Below are 15,948 nucleotides of genomic sequence, written 5' to 3' on the forward strand. Positions count from 1 at the left end.
ACCAGCACCGATTGTCCTGGACTCCCTAGTGAGATGACCCCAGTACCTCCGTTGAAAATGCAGAAATCACCGGTCTTCTGTGTCGCTCGCGCCGGGAGTTGGAGACTGGAGCTGTTCCTATTCAGCCATCTTGCTCCGCCCTCCAAAAGGTTTTAAACTATTAATTCAATTTTTTTAGTAGTTATGAGACAATTCAAGTTACCTGTTATCTTGGGTGTTTTCATAGTTTAGAATTGGTCTGTATCATCTAAATTGTCAAATTTATGTGCATAGAGTTGTTTGTTGTATTCCTTTATTATCCTATAATGTCTGCTGGGTCTGTAATAGTGTTCCTTCTTTCATTACCAATATTGATCGTTTATGTCTTTCTTGCACTTTCCCCCTTCTTAACCTCCTGTCTCCCCTCCTCTCTCCTCTTCTTTTCCCTTCCCTCTTCTCTTCTTCTCCCCATCTTTTGTCAGCCTTGCTTAAGATTGATCGATGTTACTGATCTTTTCAAATAATAAGCTTTTGTTTTTATTTTCTCCATTGTTTTTCTATTTTCAATTTCATTGACTTTTTACTCTTATGTTTATTCCTTCCTCCTACTTGCTTTGTGTTTATTTTGCTCTTCCTCTTGTAGTTTCTTGAAGTGGAAGCTTTGTTATGGATCTGAGACCATCTTCTAATATAAGCATTTAGTGTTAAATTTATAAATTTCTCTAAAAGTGAACTGCGTTAACTGCATCCCAAAGATTTTTATAGGTTGATTCTCATTCCCTTCAGTGTATTTTTACATTTCCTTTGAGACTTTTCCTTTGACCATTTAAGTATTTAAAAGTGGGTTAATTTTTGTTTTGTGATTTTCCTGGTATCTTTCTGTTATTGATTTCCAGTTAGATTCATTATGAACAGATAATATATTTTTTATGATTTCAGTCCTTTTAAATTTGTGAAGGTTTGTTTTATATGACCCAGGTTGGGATGTGGTCCATCTTGGTATCTATTTATTAGTTGCCAAGGCCATTTTTCCTTGCTGAGGGGCTTGGCTTAGAGATAACACACATCTCCTCTGCCCACATTCCAAAAGTTAGAACTAAATCATATGGCCGCACCTAACTGCACAGAAGGCTGGGAAATAAATTTTAGCTGTGTGACTTAGAAAGAAATGGCAATCAAGTCTGGAAATTACATAACACTCTCTTGTTTTTGATTTTTAAAAATTTTCTCCCTTTATTCACATTCCCAATGCTATAGTTATTTAACTACATACCCTAGTGTATTTAACATATGTCCTTCTGATCTACCTTCTATACATTGAATTAGATTTTTATGAATCTTTCAAAAATACCTAAGATTTCTTTGAGAAATTTTTTACATGTTTATAAATGGTTATTGTCTGATATAGTTTGGATGTCATACCCTCTAAACCTCATGTTGAATTGTAATTCCCAGTGTTGGAAGCAGAGCCTGGTGGGAGGTGACTGGATCATGGGAGCAGAGTTCTCATGAATGGTTTAGCACTATCCCCTTGGTGTTGTCTTTGCAGTAGTGCTAGCAAGATCTGGCTGTTTAAAGGTGCGAGGCATCTTTCCTCTTGCCCTCTGTTGCTCCTGTTTTCACCATGTGACATGCCTGCTCCTGCTTTGCCTTCTGCCGTGAGTAAAAGTTCCCTGACGCCTCTCCAGAAGCCAAGCAGATGCCAGCACCATGCTTCCTATACAACCTGCAGAACTGTGAGCCAATTAAACCTCTTCTCAGGGTTTTTTTTTTTCTCTCAGTCTCAGGTATATTTTTTATAGCAGTGGAAAAATGGCCTAATAGCAGTGGGAAAACGGCCTGTATAGCATTCCGATGATTAGTTCTTCACTATATATTAAGATCGACTTATGTTGCTGCATGTATGGCTAATTCATCCCTCTGCTTCAGAAAAATTCCACTTTTTTCATATTTATTCAACATTTTACTTATCCCCCCCGTGTACTAAAAGTCAAAAGCATTACTAATTTAATAATGTCATATTTGTTCTTCTAATTATTTTTTGCTGCATAACAAAGCACTCCTAACTTAGTGGCTTAAAATGATAACAGTCATTTATTTTATTCAAAAATCTGCAATTTGGGCTTAATTGGCAGAACAGCTCATCTTTGCTCCTTATAGTATCAGCTGGAGTTGGCGATGACTCAGCAGGCCAGGGCTGGAAGACTCATTCTTGTCAGGTGATTGACGTTGACTGTCAGTTGGAACCTCAGCTGGGGCTGTTTGCTGGAACACCTACACATGGCATGTCCATGGAGCTACTTGACTTCCTCACTGCGATGGCTGGGTTCCAAGAGCAGTTATCCCAAGAGAACAAGGCAGCAGTGCATCACTTTTAGGATCTTGTCTCACAAGTCAACACAGAGTCACTTCCACCATCCCCTGCTGGTCAAGGAGGACATGAAGTTCTTCCTAGGAGCACGGGGAGAAGACAGACTCTACCACCTGATGGAAGGAGTGTCAGTGTTGCATAGCAAGAGAAACACATGGAATGGAATGTATTGTGATGCCCATCTTTGGAACAGACAATTTGGCACATCTGTGAAAATTAAAAGTCTGATTTGGATATAACAATTGAGATTGATTAGCAAAGTTGTCTAATTATAAAAGTTAAATTCCAAATAAACTTTTTGTTTTTTTTGGCCAAAGACCAAAGACTGGGTTATAGCCAAGGAATTCTGGCTCCCTATATCCCTAGGCTTTATTTTTCTTTTTCTTTTTTTTTTTTTTTTTTTTTTTGAGATGGAGTCTCACTCTGTCACCCAGGCTAGAGTGCAGTGGCACAATCTCGGCTCACTGCAACCTGCAACCTCCGCCTCCCAGGTTCATGCAATTCTCCTGTCTCAGCCTCCCGAGTAGCTGGGATTACAAGTGCACACCACCACACCCGGCTAATTTTTTGTATTTTTAGTAGAGATGGGGTTTCACTATGTTGCCCAGACTGGTCTCGAGCTCCCGACCTCATGATCTGCCCGCCTCAGCCTCCCAAAGTGTTGGAATTACAGGCGTGAGCCACCGCACCCAGCCCCTAGGCTTTATTTCTAAGGTTATCAATACCTTCTTCCCCTTGATCCTTATTTTTTATGTGATCAACATAATACGTGAGATCAACCAGTTCAAACAACATGATTACAAAACCTATGCACACCTTGAGTGTAGTAAAGAGAAACAGAGAGCTTTTTTCCCTTTAGAAAATATATCATACAAGAAAGCAATAGTAACAGTTCTCAACCTCTTTCTCTTTTTCTTTTGCGCTGCTGGCCAGAAGATCTCTGATGTGTTGGACATTGTGACTAGATACCTTCAGTATACATATGACTATTCTGAAAGCTTATTATCTCTATCACTAGAAAATAGATCCATAACTTTTGCAGTCCTTGTGCTTTTTTCTCTGAACTTGTCTCTCCTGAGACTCTATTAAATACAATGGTGCTTGAGGAAAATACTGCCAAAATAGCTCTGCCTTTCATAAGGTTATGTAAGAAAAATGGGAAAAGCATTCTAGCAAAGTGGTCATGAAAAGATTGTAGTGAGTTCAACTCTGCCAAGTCCTGATTTCTGTATATCATTTTACTCATTTCTCTTAAAATCCAGAAAGGTCATACCCAAATGGATGAAAATGCTGATCACTTTTACCTTTTAACTACATAAAAATTTCACCAAGGCAGAAAATCACAGCTAAAATATTGACATAAGATGGACCAACCTGATTTGTTTCTTTTCTTGAATTGCTAAGCCAAGACCAGATGAGTGTTGGGCCTTTGTTTTTATTTTTTAATGGATAATTTGAAATATATCCGAAAGTAGAGAGGATGGTTCAGTCATCCCTCAATATCTGTGAGGGACTGGTCTGAGGACCCCCAGTGAATACCAAAGCCTGCTGACACTTAAGTCCCTGCTATAAAATGGCAGAGTATTTGCATATAACCCATGCACATCCTCCCACGTAATTTAAATCATCTCTAGATTACTTGTAGTACCTAAAACCAAGTAAATGCTATGTAAATAGTTGTCATATTGTATTGTTTAAGGAATAATGACAAGAAAAAAAACCTGCACATGCTCAGTATACACACAACCATCATAGACCTAACTACACCTTTGATCTGATTTGAATCCGCAGATGCAGAACCCTACAGAGGGCTACGTAGTGAAATGCCACACCTCTCCCCTAACTTCGGCAATTACCAACCCATGGCCAATCTTGTCATCTGCACTCTCCATCCCCAAATATATTAAAATGTATGGCTTTAAAGCAAAAGTTTGATATTATTTCATCCATAACTGCTTCAATGTGTATCTCTGCAAGAAAGGGACTCTTTAAAAACATAACTACAATACCATTATCACACATTTTAAAATTAGCAGTTCTGGAGGCAAAAGGTGTGTCTATAAATGGGGAGAATGAAGCAAAGAACATAAGTGGACATAGAGCAGGAGAAACAAACAAACAAAAAAGACTGAGTCTCTGAAGTCCTGAAAGGGGTTCCAGTCCACAGGTCTCCCTTTGATGTTGAGAGTCCCCTCATCTCTTTGTATCATTCTAATAAATCCCCTCTTTTTTTATTACACTGAGTTGAACTTCAGTAATTTTAATTTGGAAGCATCATGACTAATATTACTGCTATCTGGACAGCTTAGTGTTACTCTTCTCTCCATATTTGGTTATTTGTTTATCATACCATTCAATTTAGTTAATGCCAGTGGCTACTGTATACTGAACACCGATCATGTATTGGCACTCTACCAAGTGTAGAGATTAAACTACACTAATTTCACAGTAACCCAATAAAAAAGTATTTCCATATCTTGTAGATAAAGAAATGGAGGTCTACCTGGATTAGGTATTATTCCCAGGTTAAACAGTTAACAAGTGTGGAACCAAAATCTCACCCAGATCTTTCTGGCCCTCAGCCTGTTCCCACTATGCCATGCTGCATCTAACAAACGTGATTTTTATTTTCTAAAAAAGCCAGTACAATTCTGTAGTACCTGCTGTTCATCGTATTGTTTCCTCATCTTCCTAGGCACGCAACTACTCCTTCATGGCACTTAGGCTTGGTCACGTGATTGGGTTCTGGCCTATGGAGTGTGAGTAGAAGACATGGCATATTTCTTGGCTGGGCCCAATAAAACTTCCCATTGGCTGTCCTCTTTGCTCTCTCTGCTTTTGCTGTCTGGCTGATCATTCCCAAGGTGACCTTGGGAACCACTCATTGGTGATGAGAAAGACTGACATCCTGAGTCTCTGAGTGACTGTATGGGACAGAGCGCCCCTGCCACCAATCTGAAACTTCTTTGGATTGTTCACATGAGCAAGAGAAGAACTTCTATTGTGTTTAAGCCATTGTATATTTAGCATTCTATTTATTATTACAGCAGTTAGCCTTCCTTAACTTTTGTGTACTGTTTCAATTATCTTTTACTGGGTAACAAACTACCCCCAACATTTAGCGACTTAAAACCACAGTCTTAAATTAACTCATGATTCTGTGGGTCAGAAATTTGGGCTTTTGCCCCTGCTTGTTCATGTGGCTACAGTGAGCCGGTGGGCAGCTGGGGGCTAGTTGGTCCAGCATTGCCTCACTCACATGTCTGGAAATAGGTGCCAGCTGGACCGTGAGTCTCCAGCAGACCTGCCTGAGATTTTTCACATGTTGGTGAAAGTGTTCCCAGCAGCAAGAGAGGGCAAACCCCAATCTGCCAGTACATCTTGAGCTCCTACTTGCATCGTGTTTGCTGACGTGCCATTATCCAGTGTGAGTCACCTGTGTAGAGGGGAGTATGATTTTTGGGGGACTATTTACTGCAGCAATCTGCCATATGTACAAGAGTTAGGCAAATCATTTACATATATATGACATCTTAGTCATATATTTAATACCAGAGTCCCACTCTGAGACTGTTTTCATAACCCCTGAATCAAGTTCTATTTAATAATATCTGATAATCATTTATTTTTTACTTTTCAGGTCTATATATGAGAATAAAATATTTTACCAATACATCATACATTTAGGTTAGTAGAATTGGGATTTAAAGAAATGAACCCAGTTTCATCTTTGCCATTAACGTGGAGCTCCCTTTGTTTTAAGTCAGATGCAGTAACCCTCTCTAGACTCCATATCCCCTCTGAGCTACTGTCATATCCTGTTCCCTTCACATCATATTTCTTTCTTTCTTTCTTTTTTTCTTTTTTTGAGACAGAGTCTTGCTCTGTCACCACGCAGGCTGGAGTGCAATGGCACGATCTTGGTCACTGCAACCTCTGCCTCCCAGGTTCAAGAGATTCTCCTTCCTCAGCCTCCTGAGTAGCTGGGATTACAGGCACCCACAACCACGCCCGGCCAATTTTTATATTTTTAGTAGAGATGGGATTTCACCATGTTGGTCTTGCTGGGGTTGAACTCCTGACCTCAGGTTATCCACCCACCTCAGCCCCCAAAGTGCCGGGATTACAGACATGAGCCTCTACGCCCCAGCCCACATTGTATTTCTTGAAGGATATCCTCATCTTCCAGTTATTTCTCAATCCTTTTCAGTCTGGCTTCTTTGCATTAATTCATGAAAACAGCTCTTATGAGGGTGACCCATGACCTTCCTGTCACTAAATCCATAGGCATGAAACTTTCTTACTGGTGGTTGACTTCTTCTCAATACCACACCACCATCCCTCTGCTTTTCCTTCAACCTTTCTGGCCTTGTCTTAGTTTCCTTTGAAGAGTTATCCTCCTTTACCTTGTCTTTAAGTGACAGAACTCCTCAAGACTCCGTGCTTGGTCTTTTCTCACTCTGCTCTTGCCCTAGGTTGGCCTCATCTTTGACCATGTCTTCAATACCATCTATATCCTGTTGAGTCCCAAACTTGTTTCTCTACCTTGGGCCTCTCCGTTTAGCCCCAGCCCTGTGTATCTCCAGCTGTTTATCTCACGGGCACCTCAAACTCGATTTATGTCCACACCGACCCTGTGCTCCCTCCTCGCTCACCCTTCCCTCCAAACAAAATCCAGTTCTTTTCTAGTAGTTTCAGAATGACCCCACAATCCAAAAGCCTGTGGATCATCCTTGATTCCCTGTACCATCACTGCCCCTTGTGTCATCCTTCACCCATTCCCATTGGGCCCCTTTCTATTCTGGGAAAATCTCCCACCATGAGTCATCTGGGTGGCTGAAGTGCCCCAGCTCCCACTGTGAAAGACAAAGGGGCTAACGTCCTCCCTCTCTCTGTCTCCTAGCAGCTGAAGCATTGCCTGTGACATGACCTTGGTTGATTGGCTGTGTCTGCCAAGAACTTTGCATAGTGAGAGTAAAACCAAGAAGGTACTATTAGAGGTCATTCAGGAATGTATCAGTGGAGTTCTGGCTGTGTTGATCCTGCTTCGTGTATTTCTTAGCCTTCCAGAACTATCTTGGTTCCTGCCCCACCACATTTTCCATGCTGGTGTGCTAGCCCCCAGTAGATTTATCCTATAAATGCCCCCCTTTGTTTAAGATACCCAGAGAAGGGTTTTATTATTTGCCACCAGAAAAGCTGTGACCAATACAGGCACTGATGTTCCAGGTGGATTCAGATGGCAAAATTTTCTCCACTAATTGAAGACTCAGCCACAGAATGCACAAAACAGCTCTCAAGATCTCTGCATGCAATATCAGTGCCCATGAGTCCTTGTGGCCGTTTCTCAGTCCTGCCCATAAACCACCATCATCTCTGCCTCAACTTCTGCGAGAGCCTTCCACCTGGTTGTCTCATGAGGTCCTCAACCCATTCTTCATACTACAGCCAAAGCCATCTTTTCAGAATGTAAACCTGATGGTGCCTCTCCTCTCTGATGAAATCGTTCAGGGGCTTCGCATTTCTGTGAAAGACCAAAATCCTTAAACTTTTCTGACCTTTACTCACAATAAGAAATACAGTTTATATTGAAACTCAATACACTTGATGTGTATTTTATAAAAGTGTCATAAGACAATACGCTTTATTTGATTAACAAATACTTGCATGGCAGTTACTGATTGGCAGACACTGTTCTTGGTATGCTGCGAGTAGTAATTCGTCTCTAGTCCCCGTAAGAACCCATGCGATGCACATGTTCTTATGACTACTTTAAAGCTAAGGCCACTCGGGCACAGAGAAGTTCAGTTGCTTGTCTGAGGTTGTACAGTTAATGAGTGGCAGTCTGGGTCCAGACCCGTGCTTGTCACTGCTTCTTGGTGCTACTCTGTGGTGGACTCTGATATTCTATTCTGTTTCATTTTTTAAAAACAGAGATTGGGTGTATACCACATTGCTTTCACAACCTCCTAGCAGGTCACAGTATACAGTTGAAGAAACACTGGCCTCTCTTGGGGTGGGTCCCTACCTTGTATTTCCCAGCTCTACCTATCCCATGCTCCTCCTTGAGTTCTGTGCTCCAGTTTTCATGGCCAGGCTCCTCAGAGCCATGGGGCCTTGGCCCATGCTGTTCATTTACTGAATCTCACTGTCCTCCCTGCAGATCGTGTCCTTGATTCCAAGGGAGATCAGTACACCTATGATAGGCCCTGAAAGCCCTTGCACCTCTCCTCGGGCACTCATCATGGTTGCAGTTTGGCAATTATCCACTTGGTGGTTTGAATAAATATATCCATCTTCCCCGCTAGACTGTACATGCTGTGAGGGTAAGGTCTCTGCATGTTTTTAGTTCACTGTTGAGAGAGGTGATCTGCCCTGAGTCCTGAGCATCCAGCACATTCTTGCTGGGTATGCACACAAGGCGAGGTCCTGACCACTCTACTCAGGCTGCTTCTCAGCAGACATTATGTTTGCAGCAGAAAACCTTGAGGATAAAGTAGTAGCTCCCTCCAGTTCAGAGAGCAGACTTGCTGCTGCTTGCTATAAAATGGCAGATTCCTCAAGCTCAGTGTTTTTCAGCTGCCATGCAAAGCCACTGTATGCGTAGCATCCACCTGTGGCCCAGCACACTGTCTTCGTGGGCTACAGGGCACAGGGGCTGATGCAGACATGCTCGTGCTCATGTTGTCTACCGTTCTGTGGATCATAAAGTCTTGCGCTTCCGACCCAAGAGGCTCGCGCCCTGTGCCAACATCCACAAAACAGTAACAGTCTAACTAACTTGCAAGTAGGGTGAAAAGACATGACACTAACCATTTCCTATCAGCCAGCACAGTACCTGACCTAAAGCAGATGTTCAGTATTTATTTGTGAAACAAATGGATGGTTGGATAGATAGAAAGTGGATGGACTTTGAGCTCTGCTTAAGGTGTTGCAGGGATCAAACCCTTTCAGAAATGCCAACCATACTCTGGAATGATTCTGGAACTCTGGGGAAGACAATTGAGGAGAACTGAAGATTATCTTGACCTGAAATTTCTCATCCTTTGTGTTTCTAAGTAAAGTTTTTGAATCAGCTAGCTCCTCTTCTGATATTAAGCTATCTGACATGGATAGTCCTGTGAAACAGTTGCATTTTATTCTGTATTACCTCAATGAGTCTGATGTCCTCAACACCTAGCGAAGCTCAGCAATGAGGCATGGGGTGGGCTGATGTGGGAAGTAGGCAACCCGGAGTGGCAGAGGCCTGGGTGCTATTTTGAAAGGGAATTCTGGGTAGTCCTGGGTCTCTTAGAGGGGGAGTTCGGGAGGGGGAACTGGAAAGTGAGAAAGGGAAGTTGGCACAGCAGCAATGCCAAAGTTAGCCTCAAGTTCTCCCCAAAGGCCAGGTGGCAGTAATTCGGGACATGTTGCAGAAATTCATCTCTGAAGCAGCTGGGACCAGAAAACTTCAGACAACTGTCCCCACTAGGAGGGCCTGTTCCCCTTTCACAAACAGCACTGCTTTTCCTAACATAAGCACTGTTCTTGCACATAGATAAAACTGTCTTTAGGATAGAGTGAAAAGAGAATAAGAATGTTAAATTCGTAACTATTAAGATGTATTGAAAGTTGAATAATGTGCAGAAAGCAAATCGCTCTTCACAGAAAAAGAGAGTGATAGAAAGGTTCTTGAAGACAGCAAGTGTGAGAAGACTTATCTAGGGTTTGATGAGATTTTCAGCAAGAGCTTTATCATCCCCACAGGAGCAAAATTGATTCTTAGGAGACAAAAAGGAACCTAGATATTCGATGATTTGTGGCCTTCAGAGGGCTGCAATTGTACATAAAGAGAAACACAGTATATCAGTGGTATTAAAATTTCAGGATGGGAGAGAGATTGGGGAAAATATATCTAAAATATCTCCTTACAGGGGTGATAATGAGAAGCAATGGACTAGAGGATTCAAGTGAAAGAGTTTTGACCACCAGTGAGTCCTCCTGGGAAAGTGAATTGGAAACAAGCTAAGCGCATTTTCTCAGCAGAAGGAAGAAGATCTTACACATCACCTAGTGAATATCCAGTCGGGAATCTGAAAGCAGCAGTGGGCAGCTGAGCTGTCCCCACAGCTGTTCGGCAGGCGATGAGCTTACTGGCTCCAGGAAACGTCAGTGTGCCCGGGATGCAGCTGATGGCCTCAGGCACCAGGCCAGTCCCCGGACACACGAGTAGGATAGTGGCAGTAGAGGGTGGAAGCTAAGATTCCAGGAATTAGCCCACCCACTTCCTTCTTCCCTTTCTGTTCTGTTCACATCTCCCTCCTTCCTACTCTTCCCTCCAGCTTGCTCATTCATTTTTACTACAGGCAGGGAAATCAGGAGCAATGTTCATCAGTGAATGAAAGGAGTGCTGGAAAGAGAACCACATTCTGACATCAAAGAAAGAACCTTCAATCATATGATTTTAGTGTGGAAAGCCAGATGATACACTCTAACATCTGTGAAATCAAATCAAAATGCAAATCGGTTTATGACTTTCCTAATCTATGTTTCTGGATATGTGTTCACTGGGACATGTGGCTCCTTAACAGAATAAGACTGAAGACAATTTCAAATACAGACAATAGTTAGTTCCAGTCCCACAGGTATTCAGCCTTGGAAATGACCTCTGGTCTCTGGGCTTAAAAGACCGGACTTTGCTATCAGTTTGAAAATGGCAGTGTCGTGGAGGGGCTCTTCAAGTTAGGAAGGATGGCCTGGCAGAGTCTCTTTTTTTTTTTCTTGCCCTATCCCTGATGCTCATTAAGGCAGTGCTGGAGGAAAAAGGTCTCATTAGGTAATAGGAGTTGCTACCGAGTGCTGTTTAAAGTGCTTTACACCTATTAATTCATTTACTCACAACCAGACAATTCTGCAAGGAGAGCACTGTTTTATAAACTCTTATGGATGGGGAGCTCAGATACAGAAAAGCTAAGTCATTCGTCCAAGGTCACACGGCTTCTGGTATCACCAGGATTTGAACCCAGATCCTCAGTCTCCAGAGAACTTGCCACAATAGTGTTCTTTTAATGTGCCCTCAGCCGACTCTTGCACTTATTGATATCTTTGAACTCATGAATGAATGGGCTTAAAATTGTTTTTAACACAATGTACTTTGGTTTGAGTCTTATTTAAATAGAACAATGTGCCAGTCACCAGACCCCATGCACAGTTGAATCCTTTGGCCACTTACATAATGGATTAATTACTGGACACATGCTGCCCTCTTGTGATGAAAGTCACTCAATTGCAACCTTCTCTACTTCTCTGGAATGCACCCACTTACTTCCTTTGTTCCAGTCTCATGGTTGGGGGATGGAGGATCTGTAGCAGTGATGAAGCTGTTGGCTCTGTAGAGCTAAGATGTCACCTGCCATTCTGCAGGGTGCTCCCGGGCTGTGACTCCAGCCATGAGACATGACCCCAGAGTCCTGCAACTTTTAGCACCTGGATATAGGAGAAAAGATCAGGCTTCTTGAAGGAACATTAAAGAGACCTCATCTGTGTCCTTGGGGAAAGAGCTCCATCTTGCTTAACTTGCCCTAGCCAGTTGGAACCAGTGATAGTGACAGGAGGCAGCCAAATGCCTAGGTAAATGGGGCAGGTCCCAGGTGAAACCCCACCTCAAAGCCAAAAAACGGCCTGAGGGGTGAAAGACTGTATTGCTGGTCCCTGATGAAACCCACAACCCAGAGTGAGAACTTCTGTTCCTGTTTGCCCACCCTTTCCTGATTGATTCTTTCTGAATAATGCCTTTTAACCAATCGCATGTTGCCTTTTCCAATATTACCTATGACCTGCCCCTTTCCCGTTCTGAGTCTATAAAAGCCCCAGACTCAGTCACAGTGGGGGGGCTTTCCCACCTTCAGGTAGGGGGACCACCCCTGTATTCCCTCTCCACTGAAAGCTGTTTCATCACTCAAACTCCTTGCCTTGCTCACTCTCCGATTGTCAGCATATCCTCATTCTTCTTGGGCATGGGACAAGCACTCAGGAACCAGTGCACAAGCAAGACTTGTCCCAGGCAGGCCATCTCCTGCAGCAGGTACCATGACTGAAGAAGACCCAGGTGGGGCATCTCCAGCTAGAGGTCCCTGGCTTGCAAAGTGGCCAAGAAAAAAATCCTGTGTCACCAGGTAATAGATTTGGCAGAAAGGTGGTCAGTTGCAGAGTGAACTGAAGGTCACAAACCCTATCAGAACAGAGGGAAAATAAAACCAGACAGAAGACCTGTGTTCTAGTTCTTGTTCTACCAGTAGTTAAAGTGACCTTGAGTGAGTATCTTTTGCTCTCTGACACCAATTTCCTCACTGGGAGAATGAGGAGATTGAAAAACTTAGATATTGCCAGGCAAAACATTCTGCATTTGCCTAGATCCCTTCCCTGAAGAGTTTTTTTTTTTTTTGCTTTTTTTATTTTTATACAAATCCTGATTAATAAGATACATATTCATATTATTAGTCCTCAGTTTCTTCATTCAGGAAATAATTCTACTTCACAGGGTCGTTGGGAGGAAGAAGTTTTTATTTGGCCTGATGTTCATGGGTTTGGCCAGGCTGGGTTTGTTTAGGCAAAGCAAGGACACATACACATATTTATAAATAAAAAGGTTTTAAATCAAGGAAAACTGATTTTTAAGATTCTGACACTTGCCCACTAGTAAGTGGTTATCTTCAACAGTGCCACTTTAAAACAGATGTTGATGTGTTCATTTATTCTTCCCTGCAGTCAGTCATTGCCATAGCACATGTATGTGTGTGGGCAGTGCCTGAACACTGGTCTGGTATGAGTGTGAGGGTTAGGGCAGGGAGTTTTATTCTATTCAAAGGAGACACTGCTGGCTTCACATTACATTGGTCTCTAATTTTCACTTGCTTCCAAACTTATTACACCCTTGATGTAGGTTAAAAAAATAATATTTCATAGCAAGGATCTGGGTTTTTTTGTTTCTGGTTTTGATTTTATTTTGAGATAGGGTCTCTGTCACCCAGGCTCACTTACAGGCTTGACCTCCTGGGTTCAAGCGGTCCTCCCATCTCAGCCTCTGGAGTAGCTGGGACCACAGTTATACATCACCATACCTGGCTAATTAATAGCAGGAATCTTTGCCTTGATAATCTTATTCCAAAGAAATCGCTATAAAGAATGTTTTAATTCCATAGAAATATTGTCTATTGTCACCACCACAGTCAGCCTGGAAACTTGAAGATCTAACCTGAATATCTGAAATACTATTAAGCAAATTCTGAAACTGGTAGAATATATTAATAATTATAAAGACTAACAACGTGGGAAAATGACAAAAATAACTGCTAATGTACTCTGTGATTATAGCTATGTAAAAAGATGTCTCAAAGTAGGCAAAGCATGGAAGATTACATACAAAAATTAAAATAGCTGTGTTAGTGTTGTGTTATTATAAACATTAAAATTTTCCCTTTATGACATTATTGACAAGGCCAATCCCCCCTACAATGGAGTATTTTCCTATTTGGTGCCACAAAGCCAATACACAAAATCGAAAGCGTGCGTCTAGCAGTGCAGGCTTTGTTTGATGCCCATAGAATTGAGATGTGGGAACCTGACTCACAAATCAACTTCTCAGCCCGTGAGGGATAGGGCATCCCCCTATGACAGCCAAGAAATCACAAATATAGGACACCCCTGATGTGAGCCAGGAAGTCACAGATACGGAGCATCTTTAATGAAGGGGTTGGGGAATTAAAAGCAAGGGGGAAAATATTCATGTCTTTTCTGGGAATTAGGTAGATAACTTTTTAGAACCAGAATTTTTGTCCCCCTTTTTTGTCCTTTTATGGTTTCTTCTGGCCATTGTCATGGTGATTGTCTGCTGTCTTGGCACTGGGGGGAGTGTCATTTAGCATGGAAATTAGATTATAATGAAGTTAGAGGTTCTTCAGAGGTCAAGTGAGCTGCCATCTCGGATCCCACCATTCTTAACTGGTTTGATCATGATGAGGACCTTTTAGCCGCAGACATCCTATTTCGTAAAGATAACCAGAGTTAAAGTGGGGAAGAAATTTACTTAGGTCACACAGGCATTACACTGGGTAACAACATTACTTTGACAACAAAAATAAATGCACTTTATAAGAGAAAAAAGTTCAGGAAAAAATTGAGACACTTTAACATTTGTTATTGGCCTGAAAAAGCACCCGAGTAGTCATGGGAAAAATTAGAAACTTGTTTAACATCTTTGCACTTACTTTATAATATACTAAATACTTTTACTATAGGTCAGAGGGGCCTATAACCTTTTCAGTACTTAATGTCTCTAAGAGTCTTAAGCTGGTCTTGGGCACAGTTCATTCCATTTTAAGGTTGAGTGGGTAGTGCTGGGATGTCCCTTGGTAACATGAGTCTCAGCCTCCTCACAATGCCATTCTACTTGCATAAAATTCTTCTTCACGGACTTGGGTTAATGGTTACGGCTTTGCCTTTCAGCTCTAGCGCAAGGGTTTTTTCTTGTAAGTAAGCAATTGGTTACTGGAAACAGACCTGTGGTCCACCTGGAAGTGAATCAAAATATGGATGAGCAGAAAGCTCCTTCCCACTTGGCAAAAGCTCATGGGCCTGGCTCCATGGGGTGGTGCCAGCTCCTGCTCTGCTCTTTTGTGCAGCGAAGACACAGGTGCCCCCTGTGTTCAGTGAGTTGACACTTAAATGGCAGTATGCTCTTTGGTGATAATAATGAAAACTAACAGTTACGCTTTTCACCGACAAAGGTAGGATATTGCAGGAAGCTTGATGTTGAATATTTTGGGGTTTTACTTTGAGAACTCCTAGTCCTGTATTTGACCTAGCTGGAAGGTTCCCTGAGCCTACGAGTGAGAAGGGGATGGTGAGCAGAAATGAGACCCGCTGGCTTGATAGTAACTGCCAAACGTTGAAGAGGACCCTGTGCCAGGCTCTGTGCCAGCTACTTTCCATGACTCATTTAATCCTCTCAACAACCTTTTGAGTCAGATTCTGTCAGTTTTTTCAAGGAGGAAATCAAGATTCTGGCCGTCTTAGACTGCTCCAAAGCCACACAGCTAGGGCACTCCAGAGAGCTAATACCACATGGCCACACAGTGACTCCACATGGCTTTTTAAAGAAGTTCCATATCAGCATGGACCTGACACAAGTGCAGGTATGAAATATGGGAGCTGAAGCTTCTTTCCCAAAATCAACCAAGATGTCCTGTCATAGCCCTCATTTACAGAATTTTTTTTTCAATTGTCTTTTTCTTGATTAGGAAGAGTCTCCATGTGTCTGCTCAGAAGCTCAGCTGTTTCTAATAAGAGAACCTTTCCATCGAATTAGGAGCCTGATCTCAGTTTTACAGGAGGAATAGAAAACCTACCACTTGCCGGTTGGGCGCAGTGGCTCACGCCTGTAATCCCAGCACTTTGGGAGGCCGAGGTGGGTGGATCACGAGGTCAGGAGATCAAGACTATCCTGGCTAACATGGTGAAACCCCATCTCTACTAAAAAATACAGAAATTAGCCTGGTGTAGTGGCGGGTTCCTGTAGTCCCAGCTACTCGGAGGCTGAGGCAGGAGAATGGCGTGAACCC

General features: G+C 42.4%; 1 long non-coding RNA gene across 1 annotated transcript in view; it reads left to right on the top strand.

The window, feature by feature from the left end:
• LOC105520306 overlaps window positions 1-2,592 on the top strand; it is a 20,341-nt gene extending 17,749 nt beyond the window's left edge. Inside the window, exons 2-3 of the long non-coding RNA XR_001003108.1 lie at window positions 1,447-1,557; window positions 2,140-2,592. This is a non-coding gene — a long non-coding RNA (uncharacterized LOC105520306). The remainder of the gene's footprint in view (window positions 1-1,446; window positions 1,558-2,139) is intronic.
• Window positions 2,593-15,948: the final 13,356 nt, after the last annotated feature.

Source organism: Colobus angolensis, unplaced genomic scaffold (genome assembly GCF_000951035.1).
Source record: "Colobus angolensis palliatus isolate OR3802 unplaced genomic scaffold, Cang.pa_1.0 Scaffold378, whole genome shotgun sequence".
Classification (NCBI taxonomy): Eukaryota; Metazoa; Chordata; class Mammalia; order Primates; family Cercopithecidae; genus Colobus; species Colobus angolensis.